The sequence below is a fragment of the Polypterus senegalus genome, chromosome 12, assembly GCF_016835505.1.
Source record: "Polypterus senegalus isolate Bchr_013 chromosome 12, ASM1683550v1, whole genome shotgun sequence".
Classification (NCBI taxonomy): domain Eukaryota; kingdom Metazoa; phylum Chordata; class Cladistia; order Polypteriformes; family Polypteridae; genus Polypterus; species Polypterus senegalus.
In genome coordinates, this window is record NC_053165.1 from 81,677,863 (window position 1) to 81,703,998 (window position 26,136).

Below are 26,136 nucleotides of genomic sequence, written 5' to 3' on the forward strand. Positions count from 1 at the left end.
AGTCCCATCGAGCTCAATTCATTTGACCGGTCCCGGTCTGAGGGGCTTTCATCTCAAATATCGTACTCTTAAAATAGAAATGCCAGAATGTTTCTTTAGAGCAATGAAACAGGGAACCATTTTTGGTTCCAGAAAGAACCATCCATTTATTTAGATCTGAAATAGGCTCCATATAGTAAATGTGGTTAACAGACTTGTAAAGTACCACTGGGTCGTGGTTTTAACAGGATTATCAACACAGGCTAAGCGAAGGTTTTCTTTATCTGTCAGTGTCCTGCAGCCCACCGTACATTGACGATGTCGGTGTTTCTCTGCATATTAGGACGTTTTTCAAAGCAAAAAGAACCGACTTCATATGCACACACACACTTCCCAGAATTAAATAGTGCATTGTCGAGCAATGGAGCGACGAGGAACCCTATAACCCGATAAATAACTTTAAAGTTCCATTTAAAAGACAGGATTTTTAAGAGTGCAGGTTGCGGGGGTCTTTTTTTATTAAGCTTTGTTGAGCTCTGGTGCGATCGCCAAGAGGAGTACCAAGACCCCCGAACCCAGCCCAGCACTGTCGATTGTCTTCGATTAACTTCGAGATCCCGCAAGGAGAAGTGGAAAAAATGAGTCGGTCGTAGATTTCAAAAAAGGTTGAGAACCATTATTTTATGCGACTGTCAGTTGGCTATTAATAATAAAATGTATATAGCGCTTTTCTCACTACTCAAAGCGCTCACCAATTGGAAGTTAAAGGCCTTGCTCAAGGACCCAACAGAGCAGAGTATTAGGGCTTAAAAACTGAGTGTCGCCCCCTGATTAATGGAATTTTTACATAGTATTTTCAGCGCGGTCACTTCGGTAGGTCATTCTCTTTGGAGACTGTTGGACGTCTCCTCTCTAAGCCGCTAACGACGTGTTACTTAATGGCTAACTGTAGTCCCGTCCTGGGTCTGTTCTGCTTCAAAACCTCGGCTTCATTCATTTCCATAGCAGGTCGGCCTCGTCGGAGTTTTCCAATTTGTGGTGCGTATCGGTCAGTCCTGCACCTCCACTCACACCGACCCTCTTTTGACGCGGGTGGTCTGCTCCCGTTTAAATCAACCGCCTCTTGCTTGCGTCTACAGTTGTAATGTATGCGTTACACTTACTAAGAATTGCGTTGTCGAAAGCCTCTACAAAATTACCAAATCCTTAATTATCAAAGCTGGTATCAACAGGGCACCCTGCCCAGGATTGGTTCCTGCCTTGTGCCCTGTGTTGGCTGGGATTGGCTCCAGCAGACCCCCGTGACCCTGTATTCGGATTCAGCGGGTTGGAAAATGGATGGATGGATGGTATCAACATTTTACATGAGATGTTGCTCAAATTTCTCCGCGCATGCGCTCCGTGGAGGGCGCTATAGAAAAATCAACTGAATTTAGAAAACGTGCGTGTGGACAGGAGTGCGTCCTGTGGCTCACACCTCGCTTCCAACAAGCCACCCCGTCTTTTTACTGTTATTATTATTTACATTTGGAATACTCTCGTTTCCATGTCTTTTTTTTTTTTCCCAGTCGGAGCTCAGGCAGGTGAAGTGACCTGTTCAGTGTCGCACCATGTCAGTACCGGGATTTGAACCCGCGCCCTCAGGATTTGAAGTCCAAATTCCAAAGCCTTAACTACTAAAACCAGGAGATTTTGAAATTTTACTTTCGGTGTGCTGACATTTTCATTTCGCGGGTACTTCTGTAATCACTGACGGATTATGAAAGAGGATCATTTGCGAAAATGGCAAAAAAAAAAAAAAGGATAAAAGTGCCCGTCCGAGCCCATGGCGCACAGCTGCGCTTATCCACTCAGCTTTTATTTAAACCGCATCATAAACGGTCTCCCTGCTTGTGACTTGTCACCTTATGAAGTCATTATCTTACAAAGCGGAAAGCACCTTGGGCGATAATTAAATATCCGCTACCAAGCAAGTTTAAAAGCCTCTGTTAAATACGGCGTTCGAAGCCGCGCTCGTGTTTGGCCCGAGTCGCATGTCCCACACTGCAGCGATTGGAGCAGAGCCGGCGGCCATTCGGGTCATGACGCACAGAACAAGACCTAAACAGGACACTCGGACAAATCAGGGGGGCAACGTGGGTCATCAGTGCGAGGTTTCTCAAGCAATGGGTCGCGAGTTCCTGTCCTTTATAATGGTAGAGGGGTCGCGGTGTCTTTCCGCTCCTTTGACTCACTTAATTCACCACTCTGAGGGCACTCTTCGATTCAAAATGGGGGAACCCCTCCCAACATTGGGTTGTGAGGACACTTACATGTGAAAAGGGTGGTCACTACATCAAAAAAGGCCAAGAAACGTTGCCATAGGGGATCTATTTTTGGTTCCTAATAAAAACTATCCACCAGAAACTTCCAGAAGGAACGTTTATCCATTTGTTGGAAAAATTCCCCTCAGGTCAACTGAACCAAAGAGACACCCGAACAATTCTGTTACCAGAGCCTTGAACACTGCGTGCAAACTTGTCATTAGCCTGCCCAAACACTTAGTCCCATGTTCTTTCAGATAAAGGGGTCTGCATGTGTGTAAATGTACACCTGAACAGCAGCAAAACCAAGGAGCTGGTGGTGGATTTTAGGAGGCCCAGGCCCCTCATGGACCCCGTGATCGTCAGAGGGGACTGTGCAGAGGGTGCAGACCTGTAAATGTCTGGGAGTGCAGCTGGATGATAAACTGGACTGGACTGCCAATACTGATGATCTGCGTAAGAGAGGACAGAGACGACTATACTTCATTATACTTCATTAGAAGGCTGGTGTCCTTCAACATCTCCCGACCTCTACCTCTACCAATGAGGACAGTAATGGAAATGATTCACCAACACTTTAAGGATGACTCATTCTGACCTGGCCGTTATGATATGTGGCAACTTCAACCCGGTGACTTTGGAAGGAACAATGACACACTTTCATCAGTTTGTGTCATGTCTCACTCGTGGAAACAGCAAGCTGGACCTGCTCCGTTTAAATGTCAAAGATGTCTGACAGTGCGAATGTCTGGCTCTTTTGGGCAGATGTGGCCACAACCTGATTCACCATTTTATTCCCAGCTACAAGCCTGTTAATAGATGGCCAGCATAAAGGACTACCTGTCGGGCAGACCACCATTTGTGAGGCTCTCTGATACAGATGTGACCAACGCTGGAGCGCCACAAGGAACAATCCCGTCTCCTGATCACTCTGCTCTGAATGTACGTCTATCAGCGGGTCAGGGCACGGAGAGGAAATTCTCAGATGATTCTACGCTTATGGGGTGTATTGATAAGTGGAAGGTGAGGAGTCGGGGGGTCTTTGCTTCTTGGTGGAAAGCAAATTGGCTGCAAGTCAACATCAGCAAAACCAAGAAACTGGTTATTAACTTTCACAGCACCAAAGAACCTCTACACCCGGTCACCATTCAAGGAGTGGGTATACAGGTGGTGCAATCCTGATCCTACAAGCACTTGGGGGTCCACATCAATGACCAATTGGACTGCTCAGAGAACACAGAAGAACCGTAGAAGGGCGGGCACAGCAGACTCTTTTCTTAGTAACTGACTGTGCCCCTCTAACGTGGGTAGTGACCTCCTCTACAGCTTTGTGATGGACACTGTGGTGTGCTGGACCTTGAATGGCACTTCAAGAGAGGCCCACCAGATCAACAAGCTAATTAAGGCAGGCTCATTTACAGGGTGCACTCCGGACCCCCCTGAAGGTGGCAGAGGAGGAGAGAATGACAATACAACAGAGTGCCATTATGAACTCTCTTTGTCACACTTAACACTGCAAAATTTCAGCCAGTGAGTCATTTAGGAAAAGTGTGTCAAAAAAATGCCACTTGGGGGTCCTTTGTACCAACCACAACGCGCCATTACAGCTCCTCACTGGGACTGGGAGTTCCAAGACATAAGCTTTTGTTTTTAAATGTCCTTCCTTTTTGTCATTCTGATGTCGATTCAGACCACAGTCATGTTATTTTCTAACCTGCTTAATCCCGAACAAAGTCTCAGGGTTGAGGGGCTACAGCCATTCTAGCCAGCATCAAATGAAATCCAGGAACAAACAGGGTGCCAGTCTGTTCAGGGTGAACACACACACGGGCCCAGTTAGCATCGCCAATTCATGGGAGGAAACCCACACAGACATGGGGAGAACATGCAGGGCGGACCTACAACATGAACCTGGTCTGCTTATTGTAAGGCAGCAGTGACACCAATAGGCCACCATGCCATTATACAGTATTTGTATAGGGTGGGCCAGATCTATTTATGCAATTTTCATTACGCTCTAACTTATTAAGTTTATTACATAGAAAATCACCCGAAAAATCCCAGACCATCGAGAAGTGTGTGAATTGGCGACATGAAGGATCGTCTTTGCACCAAACTGGAATCGTCCCCACATAAATCAAAGTCTTCCAGACGATCTGGACCACCCTGTATATTTCCATATATATTTACACACACTTTTATCTACTTATTTAATGAGCTTCTGTAAAAAGTCACGTTTTCCTCTCCAGGCAAGTCTCCTCACCCTCTTATAGTCACACTGAAGATGTGAAGGGGGTCCCTAACTCACCAGGAATAGACAACGGATTTGTGAAATCCCAGAGGGTTTGAATCGGTTCTACCTGGATGCCTACCAGACATTACAGATTTCGGTTTTGTCCACACATTAGGAACTTTTTTAAGTCCCAAAGAACCAACTTCACACGTGAAGAACGAAAGATCACCTTGTCAAGCGACGGGACAGCACAATCTACTAAAGAACCATTAAAGAAGCCGTGTTCTTCTGACTCCATAATATAATAAAATAACACCACGACATTCTTAAATCTGCCAATCCCACATCAGATTCACAGAGGCTGCAGCCTGTCCCTGCGGCATGAGGTCCAAGGCAGGCCCCACATGGCTCACACACACACACTACGCTAACGTAACCAGTACAATGTTTGGGATGGGAGAAGAAAATTCACACACAGACACACACGAGCAGAGCACACAACCTCATGATGGATGGTAGCTGGGCGCGGTGTTCAGACCAGGGGCGCTGGGGTAAACGAGGTAGCAGCACCACCCAGTGTGCCACTCTCTATTATATTATCGGAGCCTGGCACCTGCCTCAGCAGCAGTGGGCAGTACCCCAGTTCATCACAGGCTCTATTTTGTCCATTCACCCATCTATCTTCCAAACTCATTTTGTCCTGAGCAGGTTTCATCGGGCAAATGGAGTCTTGCATAACAATTCTAGGATGTAAGGCACATGGACAGGGTGCCATTCCAATGCAGGGAAAACAAACATAAATGGGCAATATGAAGAATACATTTTCTGAACGCATTTATCTCAACAGCAAAGTCATTGGGAGCAGAAGCCGATCCCAGTACCACAAGGCACAAGGCAGCAGCCAAACCTGGACTGGATGCCAGCCCTGACAGACATACTTTCACTGTACTGGGAGATGTGATGTGAATTTCCCCTTGGGATTAATAAAGTAGGGCAGCACGGTGGCGCAGTGGGTAGCGCTGCTGCCTCGCAGTAAGGAGACCTGGGTTCACTTCCTGAGACGTGTCTGCGTGGGTTTCCTCCCACAGTCCAAAGACATGCAGGTGGGGTGCACTGGCGATTCTAAAATTGTCCCGTGTGTGTGTGTGTGCCCTGCGGTGGGCTGGCGCCCTGCCCAGGACTTGTTTCGTGCCTTGCGCCCTGTGTTGGCTGGGATTGGCTCCAGCAGACCCCCCTGTGACCCTGTAGTTAGGATATAGCGGATTGAATAATGGATGGATAGATGGATTAATAAAGTGTCTTCTAGAAATCAGCAAAGCAGTCCACCGCATGAAAAGCCCCCTTCAAGCTTGATGCCGTCCACCCATTTCTTAACACATCTGCCCAGTTCAGGGAGCCGAGGCACAACAGCGGAGTCAGGCCCGGGTAGACCCGCACACTCAAGTCGGAGGGGCCAGCAATTCACTTTAAAACACAACCCACAAAGACACAGGGGGAACACGCAAACCTCCCAGCGACAGATGCAGCGCCAGGCCCCTCCATGGCTAGAACTTACAGCACCCAACCCCTCCTTTTTCTTGTTTAATTAGGATTTTCTTTTGACCGGAATTCCATCCACATCCAAACAAGCCCTGAAGGCAGGAGACGGTAATTTGGAAGACTGGCAAAACAGAACGATCTCCACAGGAACGGCTGTTAAAAGGCGAGCCGGTGTCTCGTTAGAGGAGTCCCTGCCACTTTAGCAGCCGGCATGAGGCTGATTTGCGCTCTGTGATGTACTCCGGCCGACACAGCAGGCCCCCTCTTGTGCTGCCGCCAGGACCAGTAGCCGGCCATTTGTAAGCCGCCCCCTGACCGTAAGCCGATTTGACTGTCGAAACCAAACACACAGGGTTGTGGCTCTCTGGAAATCACCAGTGATCAGAACAGCCGGGTTTATGAATGCTGTTTGAGCAGTAGGCGCTTTATGGAAAAACATGACAGTGAACTCTAGGAGGGCAGCAGGAGCGCCCCCTATCTGCAACGTCCTACATGGCTCCTGCTATGGTTTAACATATCTCCTTACTCTTCTGTCAGGCCAAGTCTCTAACTTGCAACTCCACAAAATTACAACCAAATAAATAACTAAATAAATAAGTAAAAGTATACAAAACATGCAACATATGCATACATGAAGTCTTCAGATGGACTGTTCAGCAGCCTTATGACTTGTGGGTAGAAACTGTCGCTGAATGCACCGTGCATGCTATTCAGTGTCTGATGTGTTATACGCTGCGAAAGGCACTGCTGTATATAAAGATATCCAGTCAACACAATGCCTCTGGGCACTCTGGGTGGCACCGTTACAGGGGGCAGGGTGCAACATCATCCTCAGTGGGCAGTTTTAAGTGTGTATCCAAAGAGTTAGATTATATTGACATCTTTTGTTAAGTCACTTTGGACATAAGCATCTGCTTAGTAAAAAAATGTAAACCTAACAAAAATCAGTCAAGGGGACTCTTTGGGGACAAAGTGTGACAGGACAAGGCGACCACATTCATTATCATAATAAAGAACTCTGAACAAAATATAAATGAGTTACAATGCCAAGGTTTACAAAAGGCTGGCATCTCTCAGCAAGCAAAAGAGGAGAGCAGTGGATGGTGTGTGGGGACACCAAAAATATTAAATGAGGCCTAATGGTTGTCACAGCGGTTATGTAGAGCTTGCATGTTCTTCTCATGTCCACATGGGTTCCCCCCCCCAGCCTAAAAACATACAAGTTAGGTGGTCTGGTCTTGCTAAACTCACCCCTGAGGTCCACGTGTTCACCCTGTGATAGACTGGCAGGAGCCATGTCCTGGGATTGTTCCTGCCAAATACTTGCTGGGATAGGCACCAGCTTCCCCACAACCCTGCTCAGCACAAGCAGATTAGAAAATGGATGGATAGGCAGGATGGAAAATGAGGGGGATGACGACCTCCACTCACTCGTTCATTCAAAGCACACTCACTTCCATCCCTCCTCTGACCATTTTTGTTTTAGGTCCAGTGCCTCCCACTCCAATCTGACAGGTTCCATTTATGGGTTTCACCCGCTAGCGGGCTATGTTTAAAAGGTCTCAGCCCCAATGAAATGTTCGGTGGCTGTCTTTCCATTTGTATGGCACCTGGTGCCCCCTTAGCCTTGGCTCTAACCCTACGTGGTCCAACTCGCTCTCAGGCCTGTTCCTGGCTGGCCCAAGATGTCTTTTCTACAGACTCTTCTTTCCAAGTTCCACGTGGCCTGTGCACAGACGTCCTGTAGGTGCACTCATCAAACACTAATGGAGACCAGTGGCGCCCCCTGCTGTTCACACTCTTCACCTTCAAATTCAAGCTCAACAGCTGCCTCTCCAGTAAACCATTTTCTGTATCTACTCAATCCTTTTCACCTCTTGAAGTCACAGAGAGTTTACTATGAAAGGAGCCATGTAATACAACGGCTTGTGTGGGTCTGCGTGCTTATAGATTTGTAACTAATCTGTGCTGCTCCTTAGGAGCGGGCATGGAGACAGCCTTGATCAACTCCCTGAAGTGCTTTATACTTCAATACAATACACCTCAGTGTCAGATCAGAGGCTGCCAGCATACTCCACACGTCCTCTCCCTTCACGTTTCTTTTCCTTTGACGTCTGCCGAGGATCTTGGCAAGCAGCAGTGCCCCTACTCCTCCCGCACAGTCAGAGCGTCGAGGGTGCCCTCTTGCCCGACCCTGTCGACATCACGAATGCAGCCTCCCTAGGAGCGTATGCCAAAGCGGCTAATGCAGAAGTCGACAAGCCAAATGGATAACAGCACGCTGGCGCCCAGCTCTTCAGGAGCTCTCCTCCAGGCGGTGTCGCGGCCCACTAATCACAGCTTACAGACACCCGCTCTCTCCTCCTTGGCCTCAAACACAGGCTCTGAGGGGGCATGGGCACGGGACCGAGTTGTCCTTCTCAAACTACTGACCACCTTTGTCTTCAAGTCATTGTCCTGTCTCAGAGTCATATCTCCTCCTCTCCATCATGGCCCCCCCCCCTTCCTCCCTTATCTTCTTTTTGGCTCTTTCACCAAGAGTGCCTCCCTTTAAATCTCCCCAAGTCTTCCTCTCCAAACTTCTCTTGAGACGCAGACATATCAGAGTTGTGCTAAGCTCCATTTCTCCTCCTCCTCCTCCTCCTCCTCCTCCTCCCCGAGGCCCTCACATCTTCTCTTCAAGTCCTTCTTGAGGCCCACATTCCATCTTTCTTTCCTATCACCCCCCCCCACCACCACCACACACACAGAGCAGGCCCACATACCCCATCTGTCCTAAGGCCACTTGAGGTCTCGCAAGGCTGTAATCCTCAGTCCCTTTGGAAAAATGAAAAAGGCAGCAAGCAGCCGCCATAACGATTATTAATGTAATTGTTCTCGGGCCGAGCAGCTGCTATCAAACCGATATTTAAGGGCAGCGCAGACATTACATAATTCAGCTTCTTGCTGAAGGGATTCCGTCAAGCACTTAAATACACGTGTGGTGGAGCCGCTCTGCCCCAGATGGATCTGCGCTCAGGATTTGAACACTCATCGGCCAGCCTTGTGGGATTTGCACACACACCGTACACATTAGTGTTTCATTATCTCCCAGCGTGTCAAAGTTTAGTTAGTGGAGGTTGCTGGGGGTGAAGCAGGCTCATTGAAATGTGCTTGGCCAGGACCCAAGAGGGAAATGGAATCCAACTGATCCCCTGGCTTGTGAGCCCAAGGCATTCTAAGAACTGTTCACGGCAGGCAGCACATTTCAGATGAAGATCCTACAGCCGCCTGTATTATTTATTATATAGTGCCTTTCATGCTAACCAAGCAACCTCTCTTTATTTTATATTGTGGCTGTGTATGAGAAATACGAGATATAGTAAAACTGTTTTGAGTACAGTAGGGGCAAAGATTAGGTGACTCACTCAACATCATGCCAAGAGTCAAAGAATGAGAGTGAACTGGGGCAGCCCTGAGGTTCAAGTTGAACGTCGTAGCCAGTGGGCCGCACACCACTTGCTTACTCAAATTATGGGCAGAAGCATTCGTATGAGGAATTAAACAGAACTTCTCTTTATCTAGAAAAGCTGGGCTTGGTAGTGAGATTGCCAGGAGCAACTGATCCTCAAGATGGCCAGCTAGGATTTGCAGTGATAGATAGATAGATAGATAGATAGATAGATAGATAGATAGATAGATAGATAGATAGATAGATAGATAGATAGATAGATGTGAAAGGCTATGATAGATAGATAGATAGATAGATAGATAGATAGATAGATAGATAGATAGATGGCACTATATGATAGATAGATAGATAGATAGATAGATAGATAGATAGATAGATAGATAGATAGATAGATAGAAAGGCACTGTATAATAGATAGATAGATAGATAGAAGTCACTATATGATTGATAGATAGATAGATAGATAGATAGATAGAAGGCACTATATGATAGATAGATAGATAGATAGATAGATAGATAGATAAGTCACTATATGATAGATAGATAGATAGATAGAACTATATGACAGACAGACAGACAGTTTATTAATCGACCCTCTGCAGTTCGCATACCAGGAGAAGGTGGGACCGGAGGATGCCATCATCTATATGCTACACTGATCCCTCTCCTACTTGGACAGAGGCAGTGTTGCTGTAAGAATTACGTTTCTGGACTTCTCTAGCGCCTTCAACACCATCCAACCTCTGCTCCTTAGAGACAAGCTGACTGAGATGGCAGTAGATTCATACCTGGTGACATGGATTGTGGACTCTCTTAGACAGACCTCAGTATGTGCATCTCAGAACTGCAGGTCTGACATTGTGGTCAGCAGCACAGGGCACTGGACTTTCTCCGGTCCTGTTCAGTCAACATACATCGGACTTCTAATACAACTCAGAGTCCTGCCACTTGCAAAAGTTCGCTGACAACAGTGCTATGGTGAGCTGCATCAGGAGTGGGCAGGAGGAGGAGTATAGGAACTTAATCAAGGACTTTGTTAAATGGTGACATCCGTGGCAGAGCGACGGGCACTGAGCAGACTCCTGTCAATAATGGAGACTCCACTGCATCCACTGAACAGGATCATCTCCAGACAGAGGAGCAGCTTCAGCGACAGACTGCTGTCACCGTCCTGCTCCACTGACAGACTGAGGAGACCCCACACTATGTGTCTCGGGGGGGTAAACGTTAACATTATACAAAGTTATTGTCTGTTATGCCGTCATTGTTAACACTCTTTAATTTAATATTTTTTATTTTTTATCAGTATGCTGCTGCTGGAGTGTGTGAATTTCCCCTTGGGATTAATAAAAGTATCTATCTATCTATCTATCTAATCCCAAGGAGGCAGCACTGTCCCCCACTCTTAGTTAAAGTGTCATTATTATTACCTGGCTGACGTTTTCATCTAACCCAATGTTTCCTAAACTCGGTCCTGTGGACCCTCTGTGGCTGCAGGTTTTTGTTCCAACCAGATTCCTAATCGGTGACAACACCTGATAGCACTGAGCTCATTTAATTAGCTGGGATTTTTTTTTCTTTTATTGGACATTCAGAAAAGCACAGCAGCGTGATTTTTACATTTATGAGACATTTAAAAATATTTCTGTTTTTGCTGTTGATTCTCTTTTGTTGATTTCATTCTGTTTTGCCCTTTTTCTCTGTGCAGTTTTTCCCCCTTCGCTGTATCTTATTAATGACAATTAAAACGAGCAGATCAGACACCCAGGCAAACAACACTGAAGAATCAAATGCTGCAGCTACTTTAGAGTCAGACCCATTAATTAGTAAGTAATGGAATAATTAAACAATTAGAACACCTTGAAAAGTAGGATGAAAATCGGGATGAAAATACTGTTAAAAAGAAACAAAAGACATTATTCCTATATAACTACTTGGTACATTTTAATATTTTTTTTTTAGCAAACTTAGTTTTCTAATTTCTATATTGTTCCCTAAACACAGAACTTGGGAAATATCAGTTCACTTAATTAGCCCAGAAGTTCAATTAAAAACAGAAGCTGGTTGGAACAAACCCCTGCAGCCACAGGGGGTCCGCAGGACCGACGTTGAGAATCACTGAGCTAAGGTAACTTACAACATCCAAGACAGAAATGGCCATATTGGTTTTTTTTTTTTTTTGTTTTTCCAAATGGAGCACAGGCAGGTGAAGAGAGATGCTCAGGGTCACACAGTCAGGAGGGAGATCTGAAGCACAGCCTCAGGACTTGAAGCCTTAGCCACTACGACACACTGCCTGCTGTGAATGGAGAACTGAAATGCATGGTAAAATGTCGCCCTTTGGCGGTGGGGCAGGTAAGCCTCGAGCCAAACAGAAATGTTAATGGTGGGTGTAGCTGTGGTACTGCCACCTGTTCAGAGTAAAGTGAAATTCTTATCTGCACCAACATGCAGCATGTCAGCACTATGATAAATAAATTCTGTTTTATCCTTCCCAGGCTGGGCTTCAAATGCCATGTTTATGTCTATTTTGTTCACGTTAATAATTTTGATCATTTACTTTCTTTACGTTTAAACATATTTTATTATGCTCAAGAGGTGGGACCACCTGCCCACCACTGTCAAGGGGGTTGCCCTCAGCCCTAAAAAGGCAGTGAGAGAGCCCACGGTCTTGAGGGGCCATTGTGAATGCTCTTGCGGTGAGGTGAGGTGAGGTGAGGTGAATTCCCTCGAGTGTTTCTACTGTGGTTTTGTGATTATCTGGAGTTTCAAACCTGTGCTTCTCCTAACCTTCACCTCTCTTAAATTTCAGATTAGGACTTTGTTTTGAGGGATTTCCTTTTGAACACATTGCCTCTTGTGCCTTCTGCCTTGTGCTCCCCGGAGTTTATTTTTCTGCCACAGAGCATTTTTGATCAAGTTAAATCTTTTATCTTCCTATATAATACGCTACTGTGGCTGCTCGTTTGTCTGTCCAGGATTTTAAATCACCTGCAGCTCGCAAACCGTTTTACCTATTGACTTGAAATTTGGTACACATATATTACGTGACGTCTACTATCCGCGTTCGGGGTGATGATTTTTATTACTCTTTTTATTTTATTGTAGGATCAACTCTCGGCAGCACGCAGCAGGGCGGCCGTGCAGCGCATGCTTATGGGCGCCGTTCTCATTCCCTACCACCTTCGTTAATCATTCTTGAGGCAGACTGAAGACTTAAGTGCCAGCTTAAGTGAAAAATTAAAGAAAACGTACAAAGTAATTGCAACACAAAAACTAACTTAATCAGTTTTAACGCAAACAGATGCAGACGAAAGAAGAGAAGCAGCGGCCGCTAGGGTGGAGAAAAGGAGAGCTGCTCAGGAAGCAGTAAGCGTCAACCTCTGAGCAAACGAATGGCAATCAGAGACAGAGAAAGAAAGAGGATGAAAACTAGGAATGCTCACGTCAAGTGTATTCAGTGCACGTTATCGTGCAGTACGCCGTTACTGGTTTATAAATATTCTTTGTTGCCCTTTTTGTGTGACTAGCTAGAGTTTGATGTTAATCCCCTCCATTTTGAGTCTTTGTTTAGGACTTTTCTGCTTGGAAACTCTCAAGTTCATAACAATCCTAAGCAGCGTTGAAAGATAGCTGGAGCCTATCGCAACAAGCAGCCCTGGAACGAGCACCAGTCCATCGGATTTATAGGTTTATCACATCAATATTGTTACATCAAAAGGCACAACTTCATTTTCCTGAGCAGTAAACACATAATAAGCTTACCTTCTGTACTCCACAGCCCCTGTTCAGTTAGTAACTTGGGGAGAATGAACAAGAAAAGACAGCAGGACGACATCAAGTGTGGGATGCACTATATTAGTGGTTCACATCCTTTCCAGGTCTTCCTCGCTTGTTTCCATGGCCAGCACTTTCTTTGCCACTGAAAGAGGAAGCACAAAGTCTGAGATTTGCTACTCACCACACAACACTACACATCTCTTACCAGTAGTTCTCATCCATAAACCCCCTAATTCAGTTAGAAGGCATTCAAAAACTCCAAATGACATTGACGTCTAAAGGCCACGTCACATTATTCGACTTTTCCCAGCCACTTTCACACATTGTCCTCACTCACGTAATCTTAGCGAATCAGAGACAGTTGGCAGCACGCTCCCAGGACTGCCCGTCGTGTAGTCAAGATATTCTCAGCAACTCAACCAAGTTTGGTTTTGTATTTAGTTATAGGGTGGGCTCTGTGTGCGTGAGAGCCGACAACCATCAGGAAGTACAACACAAAGAAAGTACAGACGAGTAAAGAGGAAAGATTTGGCTTTCTGATGTCTCGTGGCTTACGTACTAAAACAGAATGGAGAAAAGAAAAACAAAATGACCCAAGACTATGCCTGAACCCACCACAGCGGTTAACCCTTTGTTCAGCGCCAGCTCCATCAGTCAGTCAGCACGGTATTGGCGGTCACAACAAAGGATGAGTACGACAGTGCTGGAAGATCGGCATTCAGTCGGAAAATGTGCCATGGCTAGCAATTCCCAGTCATTTAAATTATCATCAAGGTCAGGCAACACAATTAGTACATCTGAGATACCCCACGACAAGTCGTTGCATAAGGTGACATTGGCTGAACTGTTAAGCATTTTGGCTCAGGGGTCAGAACTAATGCCTGCAAGAATGAGCAGCAAAATTAGAAGCTCATCAGCTATCAGACGTGAAGTGAACACCACAGGACTCAAATTCTATAACCCGCTGGTCCACATGAAGGAGTGATGACAATGCTGAACGGTGGACTGAGCACCCTCAAACGAATGCAATGTGGCAGATGATTTTCTTAGGAGTCACGGTGGCTTGGCTTAAGGAAACTTTGGGATCAACAGAGAGCAGAGACTTGCAATTTTCTTCATGACACAATGAGACACGTGTTCCTCTCAGAGGTTAGGCTGGCTTGACGCAGGGACACAACTGGAAGCTCTCAACTGTATCTGTTTGGTGCCACTCAGCTGCCAGAACAGACAAAGCTCATCTTTTCTATCCCAAAGTTTTGGAAACAGCCTTGTGTTTATCAAACAGCCATGCCAGTGGACGCCCAGGTGATTTCAACAAAAGCTCTTTGAGCAAATCTTTCCCGTTTAATAATAACCTGAGGACGCACAAGCAGACCAGATCCAGGGAGAGTTCAGTCTGACCCTGGAGGAGGTCACAGGACGCCAATTGTTAAAGTTTTTCAAGACAATTCAGTGATGGGAGACGTTCATTAAATTGTGAGACACCGAACTGAGCCATTTTATGATGCCACGTCAATATTCTAATGGACCAGGAGGCACAGGCAGGCAGGCTGATGTGACGGATGACACCCACCAGGGCATTCGATGTGAGGACATGGGCGTTAATTTAGGTGCACAACACTTTGTAGTCACATTGGCTCAAGCCTGTCACAAGTCAAGGATAAACCAACAAAGACATTCAAGTATTCTTTATAACACCCTTCACCCTGTGAATGTGGGGTTTGGGATTACCACGGATTTCAAACACCCAACTTTATTCTGGAAGTGCTGCACTTTAGACAAATGAATAACTGGCGCCCACAGTTCACTGATCTCCCTGCCAATAGACTGTTGAAGCTTCACATCATCTGGGGTGGGTCCTTACATTGCGCCAAAGCCCAGGACACCAGAATAAGGATGAACGTAAAGTCCGAGAGGAAGTGGCCATTTTCCCCAACCACAAATGCAAGCCCAAGTAAGGCCCTGCTCTTCAGACTCCATTTTGCTTCCGGTACAGCATGAGCCGTTTAGCGCCACCTGCTGGCTTTGCTTATCAGCTCTCTGATGTTACAGGCAGGCTATAAGACATTTTAACTGCGCCCTTTACAACATGGCATTGTAAGGTACAGGAGCCTCCTGCAACTGCTTGTTTTGCTACCCTTGCATAAATAACCATTCTATAAAAAAATTAAAAAGTCATGTAGTTGTAATCAAAATGTAAGTAGCATTGTCACCAGACTGCCAGGCACACCGGTTTTAGACGAAATCAATCAGACTGGCTTTGGCCTTCATTAATGTCATTATTCTTTACCATTTAATCAGTTCACTTACTTGAAATGCGTCATCCTCCTGCACCGCTCATTTTGTTGGGTTACATTTACTGTGGCTTCCTGTGATGTCATCATTCTTTAATGACGGTCTCAAGTTCCTCGAAGCAGATGGTTAAATTATAAGCAGCACAGTTTTCATCAATCTCAACATCTTCCACCGTTCCGTTCGCTTGATTAAACCCAAAGTGACTTTCAAGACTCCATCATCCTCGGGCATTGAATTCTCTCAACTGAACTAATCTTAGCTGTCACTTCCCAATCCAAATAGCTCACAGATTCACTGCCATCTTAAGGGTTTCAGTGCCCACCACCACTCAGTTAAACCCACAATGGCTTTCGGTTAATTTTAATAGTCTTTTACCATTCAGGTAGTTGGATGAAACTTGTTTTGGCTGCGATTACCAATTTTAAACACACAAATGAACTCCCGACAGCTTTCAACAGTATCACAGTCTTTCCACATTCAGTTTGTTGGCTTGAACTCACTGCAGCTTCTAACAATGTCGCCTTCCTCCACCATTCAATTCATTCTGCAGCGTTCAGTGATGTTGTCATCCTCCACCAGTTCATTCATCTACAATTCACTGCAACTTTCTGCCATGGCGAAATGCTCCACCATTTAATTCGATCAATTCAATCAGAGTGGCCTTCAACAACATTGTCACCTGCTGCTATTCAATTGGTTACAGGTAACTGCAGTAGAGCCTTCAGTTATCTCATCATCCGCCACCATTTAAGTCACTTAATTAAAGTCACTGCAGCTTTCAATGGTGCCATTGTGCCCTACCATTCAGTTCAAATCACTGCAGTTTTCTATGATGGCGACATCCCCTACCAATTAACCTTCCAATTAAAATCAATGCGGCTTCCAGTGATGTTAACGTCCCTACCATTCAGCGGTTTTCATTGATGTCAGCATCCCCATCCCCAGTAACTTCCAGCAAAGCTGACATCCTTCACCATTTAGTCTTTCCAATTAAAGTCATTGCAACTTTTATCGATGCTGACATTCCCCAACTCTTGGTGGCATTGATCGATGTTGACATGACCCACCATTCAGCAGCTTTCATCAGTGTTAATAACTTTAACATTTAGCATCTTTCAGCTATTTGGAGACCTCCCACCATTCAGTTGTAGCAAGGCTACATAACTTGACAGCCGGGTTGGCCTACTGGACTGTCTGTCACCTTATAATGTGTCTGTAAATAGCCCTTCAGGAACTTTACATGTCGACCCAGTGCTGGGAGGATCCCGCCCGGGAAATATTCCAGCTGCCTGTTGCCAGCGTCATGTCTCCATAACAACCGAGCAGGGAAAGGATGTTTCGGCGGGAAACTTTTTCCTTTTAAAGGGAATGGCGGATCAAGGCAGGAGGAGAAAAAAGGAAGGAAAAGGCTGAAGGCAAGGAGGCAGCTATCTATCTGCGCTCTAAGAATCATTCAGGATCTTTCTTCACCCAGGGACGTCTGGTATTTGTGGGTGGCCACCCTGAAGAAATAATCAGGTGACGAATCCCCGAGAAGAGGCCAGGTACTGGTGTTCTCCAGGTGCTTCCATCTGGTAAGTCAGATTCATGAGTGCGTTTCTTCGTGATAGTCGGCGAAGAAGCCGTTTCGCCAGAGGACTGTTGTGTTTCCTCATGCCATACGGTAGGAACTGAACTGCAGGGTTTTTCTCCTTATATGTGGACTACGTTAAATCTTTTTTTTCCTTTCTTTGAGAACAGTTTTTTTTTATTTATTTTATTGTCTATGTGAAACTGGGGGTTAGAATTTGGCTGCTGGGGAGGGCGTCTGGGGAAGGGGTTCACTATTGAGCACTCAGGCACCGGGCAAGTAAATGTTAACAGCAAATTTCAATATATTTATCAGTCCCACTTTCTTTTGCGTGTGATTTTTTGCCAGTTACTTAAGGGGACAAGAGGGGCCGAGGACCGAATATGGTAATGCTATTTTATCCTTCAAACATCATCCACTTCCCTCCCGGGTGGTGAAGTGTAGGAATCGCGGTCCCGTATCTGGCGGTTGCTACACAGTTTTTCCAATTACGGTCAATGTCACTTTCGTCAATGTTGATATCCCACACCATTCAATATTTTTCCATTAAAGTCACCACAACTTTCAATGTTGTTGACATTCTCCGCCTTTTAATTCATTGAAATGATCTCACAACAACTTTCAATAAATCTGACATAGTCCATTCATGATATTGATATTAAAGTTCACAACAAAGGAGGTCAACTACTAGAACATGTTAAATGTCTGACCTTGACACAAAGAGATGGCTCAACTAGTCAGTGTAGTGAGGCAGACAAAGAGACAGCCTGGTGCTGCGGCCGCTGCTGCATAAGAGTTTTGCAGTTAGAAGCCCGAATGGCCAGTGTGGGCTGTTCTGTAATCCCAGACCTCAGGTTTGCAGAGAGAATGGGGTGGCACCCTAAACAAATTCCTCACCGGAGATGGACAATATTCTGCTAAAGAATGTCCGGCTCCATAAAAAGCACCGCGAGTAACTCTGAAAACCACACTACAAAAAGACACAAGAGCACTCAAAGTGACCACTTACATCTGTGAGCTTCATCCAGGTCTTCAGTGTCCTTAGTGGCATCATCAGTGACATGCTCTCACGAATGAAGAAGGCTAATACAATACAATACAATACAATACAGTTTATTTTTGTAGAGCCCAAAATCACACAGGAAGTGCCGCAATGGGCTTTAACAGGCCCTGCCTTTTGACAGCCCCCCAGCCTTGACTCTCTGAGAAGACGAGGAAAAACTCCCAATAAAAACCTTGTAGGGAAAAATGGAAGAAACCTCGGGAAAGGCAGTTCAAAGAGAGACCCCCTAATGGAACAAGCATTGACCATGAAGACATCTTGAATCTGGAAAAAGAAGGGACTCTAGGAAAACAATACAGAGCCAGGTAACTGAAGCTAAAGCCATTATGTTATACTTTGTCACAAATAAGTTTATAACAATAATCAAGATCAAATTGGGATGACAATTACAACAGAGACACTCTGTTCCTTAATTGTTACTTGTTAATTTGAGACACATGAAATGCAGATGGATGCTGTAAAATGTGTTCCTCCAGAAAAAGCAACAGATTGATGACAAAAGATATTTATGCAAAATGTTTGCACATTTCATGGACAAATTCCAACTGCACTCTCTAAACATTTGTGACGTCCAAGATTCTGGAGGCCGGAATTTTATGCTATTGAGAACAGTGGGAGGAAAAACTGATGTCCAAGAGGACAGTGGGAAAAACTGAGCAATCTTGCAAAGAAAAATGGATGGGATGAAAATGGTAGTATACAGGGCCTTAAGTCCTAAAGTATTTGTGGCTGGAATGTCTCCTTAAAGGATCTCTACTAAGTTTTGGTTTAATGGAGGGTGCATATATCATCTCTCTCTTCTTTATTTTAGCTTGTCTGTTTTGTTACTATTTATTGAAAATGTTGTGATTTTTTTTCTGTTAAAATGTTTTTTGGTGCTTGTATTTTACATTTTGTCTTTTATTAAGTTTTTTTGAATGCTTTTGTAATTTGAAAGTATACCAATTAGGCTCAATAATGTCCATGCTCTTTATGTGCGGAGCCCAAGGGGGTAGAGCCCCTGGACACCGTAGCTGTGGCTGCTTGTGGCATTGTACTTTATATGAGCCTGGGCTGAAGCAATAGCTACCCTGCTTGCATTTGTTGGACTTTAGACCTGCTTGCATTAATTTCTTTGCATTTCGGTATGTTTCTGTAACAATTAACACATTTTATATATGTATTTTGGTTTATGTTATGGTGTTGTGTCATGTATTCAATTTGAGACTCAGTCTGCTTTGGACTCCAGATGTCAAGGTTCTGGAATTGAATATCTTGTTCACTGGAAGGGGAACAGTCCAGAGGACTATTCTTGGGTTCCTGTTTAAGATGTCCAAACTCCTGCATGACTGTCTCACTTCTGTCTTCGATTTCTTTGTGTACCTGATGGACATGTGTTAGCTCAATGTCCAAAGAGAAGGGCTGTGTTTTAATGAGCTACCTTCTCTATGCTTGTTGAACACATCTTCTAGATGGATTCTTGGATGAGCAGGACAGGTTTTGGAGAGTAGAACCCATCCATTTATTAAACACAATTATACAATTTCAGAGTCCCAGGGAGCCTGTCCCAAGAGCATAGGGCACAAGAATTGGGCATCAGTCCATTTAAGGGGCACACAAACTCACTCACGCCAGTTTTGAGTGACCGGTTAACCTAAATTGCATGTATTTAAGATGTAGAAAGAAAGCTCCAGCACTCCGAGAAAACAACACACAGAAACTGACTGGGCCAGGATGTGAACACAGACCTTGGAGCTGTGAGGCAGCAGAGCAAGCCACTACGCCATTGTCCTGGATTTAAAGGAACACTTGAAGACATTATAATGTGTGAGAAATCAACGTCAACCCATTATATGACAGGATCTCTTGACCATCTGTTTTACACGGAAGGTGGCCCTTTCTCAATTAGAGGGGGCTGAGCTTTTGTTTTAGCTTTGCTGTATTTAACTGTGTGCATATATGGAAGAAATAAAATCTAATCAGTTCAAATGAAGTTTAGGCACGAGACTAAGAACAAATGTTTAATGAAGGTGTGGAGAGGCCTTCATCGAGCAGAGTGCATGAAATTCAGGAGTCCAAAATCTAAATGTTATAGTATACACTAATTATTTGTGTATTTTAATTCCTATTCTTTTATTTACGTGTTACAGGAAATGTATCTGGGAATTGACAGTATAAGTATGGTGACAGCCCCGGGCCGAGTTATCCATCAGTTAAACGACAGCTTTATTACAAGCAGGCCTAGCACTAGGCTTTGTTTTAGTTCTGAACTATTTTGGACTTGCATTTTTGCTCTGCCCCTGTGCTTTGTTCACGGGGTTATGATTGTGATCTTCTAGTCTTGACCTTGCCTGGCCTGAACACGATTTTTGTCTTGTGTTTCTTATTTCCCACTCTTTTAGTTTGTTCACAAGAATTCCCAGACACCGAGTCTCATAGCGGTTAGTAGAGGTATAAAAGGCAAAAGATGATGGAAATTGTGATTCAAGGTGCTACCAATAGCGGGCTGTGCTTCTAAATGAGAGCGGAGGACGTCAGAGAGACAGAACAGTCAGCACCGGACGACAATACTAAGCTGTAAGAGATGAAAAAGAGTACTAAATGGTGGATGACCGGGGAAATGGAGAAGAAACTCAAAAGAGGGGATTAAAAGTAAGATTCAGATAAAACAGAAGGGACTGAGAAGCACTTACACTTTAGGCTCATGACCTCCACTAACAAAAATGAAAGGACACTTACATAAGCTGTCTACGCGGCGCTCTGTGAGACGTCGTCAGGATGTGGAACACCGATGCGCGTCAAGTCATTTGGGCTGTTTGACAGCTCATTTATTTCCCTACTTCAAACTTTTTAATCCCCTAAATGAGCAATTAAAGAGTCACCAAGCATGTGGGACACCATCAAAAAGACGGCAGGCATCACGAACCAAGGAATTCTCTCCTTTAGCAAACAGTCATATTAATCCAAAATTTTAAAAAAGCCTCGAAGGTACAACATGTAAAACACAATAGCTATTAACAAAAAATGAATATACATTGTACACGGACAACATAGAATAGATAGTGCAGGGCTATGTCAGTGTGCATCTGCAAAGGAAGAAAAGATTAAAGGGGACTTCCATACTGACAAGGAAAAGAACATTAAAGACAGAACGTTTCAGCTGTTCAGGGTTTATCAGGTGTGTAACCAATACATAATAATGTAATATAACAACTCATGGTTGTGGGGAGGCAGACCCTATTCAAGCAGCAATGGGCACAAGGCAGGACGCAACTTCACGGGGCACCAGTCCATCACAGAACTACTCACCCTTGCACTGGGACACTTCTGAATGGCCAGTTAAGCTAGCATGCTGTGCAGCAGTGCTCAGTGTAAGGCTGGGACACATGCCAGTCCAACTTACTGTTCCCAGTTGTCGTGATGAAGCCAGTGTTTCTCCCCTGGATCTAATCTCCCGTTCTGTTTATTTTATTGTTCTTCATAAGCTAGGTTTCTTCAAATCTTTCAGTCTGCTTAATTAATATTTATTATCATTCCCTTTTAATTAATATTTCAAATTATGTCCTTGAACTATCACTTGTCCTAAAACATCAGTCCCAGGGCAGAGGAATTGGCCTTCCTCTTGTTTTTTTGTTGCTAATTGGTGCTTTTTATCCTGTTTGGATTTGTGTATTTAACATTGGTTTGATCTTCTAGCTCACAGACTTTTATTTTGTTAACTGGCATTTTTGATTCTTCTTGTACTTTGATAAGGAAAAATCTTAAAATATAGGAACACTGTTTTTATCATGGAGACTATGGTTTTCATAGCTTCTCTCTTCCTTTTGAATTTTCAGGCTGGTCCATTTGAGCCACAGCAGGCACGGCTGACTTGACTTGACTGACATGAACATGACTCGAGTTTGGAGCCATTCTGATTTTATATCCAGGCTTCATTTATACCTTTAAGGATTCATTTTTGAACTGAAGTCTTTCTTGAGTTTGGTGGAGCCACAGAGTCATAACACCAGTCGAGGTAACTACATCATCTAGAACCATCAGTTGAAATCCATGTGGAGAACCTGGAAATGGAGTAGAACAGGAGTGGGGTACAAAGTGGGCATAACTTTTTCTCGTCTAGTACTTACAGTCAAATAATGTTCATCTTCTCATTAACTTTTCTATTTTCAGTTCTCCGTCACTGTAAACTACTTAATCTAATCTGTTGGGATAATGGCACCTTTTCTCGTATTTGTTAGACTACAGTCTTTAAGTTAATCTACAGTTCTTTTTCTGTATTTGACTTGCCCTAATCCATTTGTTTGCCATTTGCTCTGTTAACACCCATTCTTCCAGTCCCATTTCCTTCCCTCCTTAACTGCTTGCTCTCCAACCTCTGCTTCTGTTCTTTGTATGATTCAATTTACAGGAAACGTGTTTTGCATGGTAGACAAGTGAGTTTCTTGCCTACCAAATCATATAATTTACCACATCTGCTATTGTCTACAGTCTCTTTCTTTAAATTCTCTCTTCTCGTTCTAGTCTAAATTGAACTTTTTTTTTGTGTTTGTCCCATCTTTCCTATACTTCATTCTATACTCTCATAAGATAGGACTTTGAGATTGTTTTATGGCAAATTACTCTCAGGCATTTTTCGCCTTTACTAGCCAGTCTTCTGAACATTGTCAGTTTGGTCAGGGCAGCATTACGTATGCTTACCCACCCTGGGTTCTGTATTTATTAATTACTAGTAGAAGTACCTGGCATTGCCCGAGAATCTATAACCGGTGAATTTCCCAAATGAAAGAAACAGAAGATAGAAATAGAACAAACAGTTTTCTGATTGACATTTTATTTTATTTGACACTCTGGATTGTGTCTGCTGTGGCGTTTCAGACGCCCTTGAAATAGATTTTCTTGTGGCATCTGAAGTGGACCTTCCAATTCTACATCTTTTTTTCGGTGGCATGGGTATATTAGCGAAAACCAGGACAATTATAATGTGTTAAATGGTATTACGTACGGAATAAGAACCACAGTGAGATGAATTTACGTTATTTACAATACGTCGGAAAGCGAACAAATAGCACCAGTCAGTCAGAAAGAGAAACACTAAAATTGTACTGCGAGTCGGAAAGCGAGCAAATGGCACCATAAACACGGAAAGCCAGTGAGAAAAAGTAGCACTGAAACCGTACTGGGAAAAATGGCGGGGAGGGGTGCGGTGTTTGTAAGGAGTGTCTGTGTTGAACCGTGATGCCATCTAACGGACATTGGCGATGGTAACTACAGTAAGAAGTGACATACAACCGGTGCTGCGCTTGGGGAAAATGGTGGGGGAAGGAAGCTGTCTCTTTAAGGAGAGTCTCTGTTCAAACGTGCTTGCATATAACGGACGTTGGCGAATGAAATACAGCACTATCAGTGCGTGTGGGAGTGTGACATGCGGAAACGTGAGTGTGTCAGCCGGTCTCACTTACTGGGTTGTTCCCGTTTTACATCCATACGGCAGTTCCCCCTTCACCCGATCAAAGCAGTCGGCCTTCTCATACTTGGACACTTCCGCCATCTCTTGGCAATTTAAAGAAACATGGATAAACAGCGATGCACAGAGACCAAAGCTGCCGCTAGATGGCGCCGCGGTGAACATACATTGCAACGTGTGGCCATCTTGTCGATGATAAGTACGGGGACGTGTGCCGAACGTTGTGTCGGTGAAAAGGTGCCCTGCGGTTCACCACAAACACCTTTTCCCAACCAAACATACCCCATGACCTTCTCCTGGTCACAAAGGAGCCCCATCCCCAGTTTGGTGCTGATCGGACACCCGGTGCAGATTTGTATGGCGGACAAACAAACAAACATACATATACACATACATACATCGACTCTGCTTAATATATTAGATTTATCTGATAGTTCTCTCCAGATTTTTCCCATGATGATAAATCCACTTCAATTATTTGGTTGCCTTGGCTTTTAAATTCAATGAATTCTTTCCAATGTACCCATAACTTTTTATTTTGAAATGCTTATTTCTATTAATTCAAACATTTTACTGTATAATAAATCACTACTGTCTGTCTGTGTGAGTCCAGCCCCTCTGAGCAGTCGGATTGCTCAGTTTGATTTTAGCAACACGATTGACAGAGGAAGTGCTGAGCAAGAGACACTGAGACACGCAAGAAGGCACAACAAGGATGGGAAATATTTACAAGAATACGAATGATGTTTTCACAGTGGGTAATGGGGGCTCATCTAGCATTGGTGGTAGTCAAAAAGTAGACTGGAGGAAAGCAAGGCACCTCAAAATGACCGGGTCTGAGGAGCAGGCTTTATGGGAATCTGATTAAGAAAGGAAGCGCGGGACAGGAGAAGTACAGACACATAAGGATACCGAGGAAAGACATACAAGGAACACATGAGGTACACATAGGGCAAGAGATATCAAATGTTTTATTTTTATTTTATTACCCGTCCTTGACGGGGAACTCCAAAAGTGTATTATATGTTTGTAATATAATAATAATAATAATAATAGTAAATTTTATTTATAATCGCGCTTTATATTTAACAATCTCAAAGTGCTACAAAATAAGAATAAATAAATAAACAAGAAATCTATAGAAATAATTTAACAAAATGTCTTTCTAAAAAGATAAGTTTTTAGGTTTCGTTTGATCACATCGGTCGACTGTGGGGCTCTCAAGTAGTCAGAGGGGGAATTCCACAGCCTCGGCGCCACCGAAGAAAAGGCCCCATCACCCATACTGCTAAGCTTATATAACATCGTTTTGAGGTAAGGAAGTTCTCCTTACTAATCATGGCACCGTGCTGCATGCTGATTAGCACACACAAGTAAGAGATTAACAGCACTCTGTCAACATGGACTTTATAAACATATAAGGGTGGCATGGTGGGCAGCACTGCTTGCTCACGGACTGGGCATACATACTGGGCTTGAACCCTTGTCTGTCTAGAATTTTCCAGGGCTTTTCTTCTGGCGTTTCATTTTTATTTTCTCCCACATCACCGCAGTCCCACTTGTCAAATTTCTGGGTGATTCTAAACTGGCCACATGTGACTGGCCACTCTGTGCTGGACTGGTGCCGACTGCGGGATGGACTCCTATAACCCCGAACTGGACAAAATGTACAGAAAATGGATAACTCCTTGCTGAACAAGACAATAAACACTATAAAGACAGTCACTTAATCTAAAGTTGATTTCTTTTGTGCTAATCACATTTTCTTTTCTTATCTTTCTTGTTAGGTATTAAACAGAAAGCAGCAAAGAAATTAGCAACTTTAAAGGGATATTCCAAAAGGACAGTGAAACAAGAAAGGCTCAGTGACTAAAGTCAGAACATCGATGTGCCAAAATGCGTTCCAGGAAACAAAACCAGAAAAAAAAAAAAAGAAAGCAAAGTCCCAGTCCCAGTCCCGAAATTCTCCTTTCATTGTTAAATGAGTCATTCCTTTTTTTAAAGTTCAGGCCTCAGGTTATGGGCACTGCCATCTTTTTATGGGGCACTGCAATGACTCCAGGTGATGAACATCATGGCTAACAATGAGGGTCATTGCTACAAACTGTATATAGGCATCAATGAAGACAAGTACACAAAGTGGCCATGACCATAAGAAAAAACAATCTCAAATTCAAAAGTTAAAATAAACCATCAAAATATTAATATTTTTGCAAATAATTCACAGATTATTCTAACATTAAGCCAAAGCAAATCATAAAAGGCTCCTCCATCTTTTTCGGTACTTTTGATGTATGCACATGAAACCTTGAGTCCTGCATCTTACAAGACACCAACTTCTGCCAAAACAAGACCACAAGACTCTTCAAGCATCAAATATAAAATTCTTCTTCTTACCTTTAAAGCCCTTCATGGTTTATCCCCTCATCATCTTCCTTACACTCCTGCTTGTGCATTAAGATCATCGGACGCTAACTTAC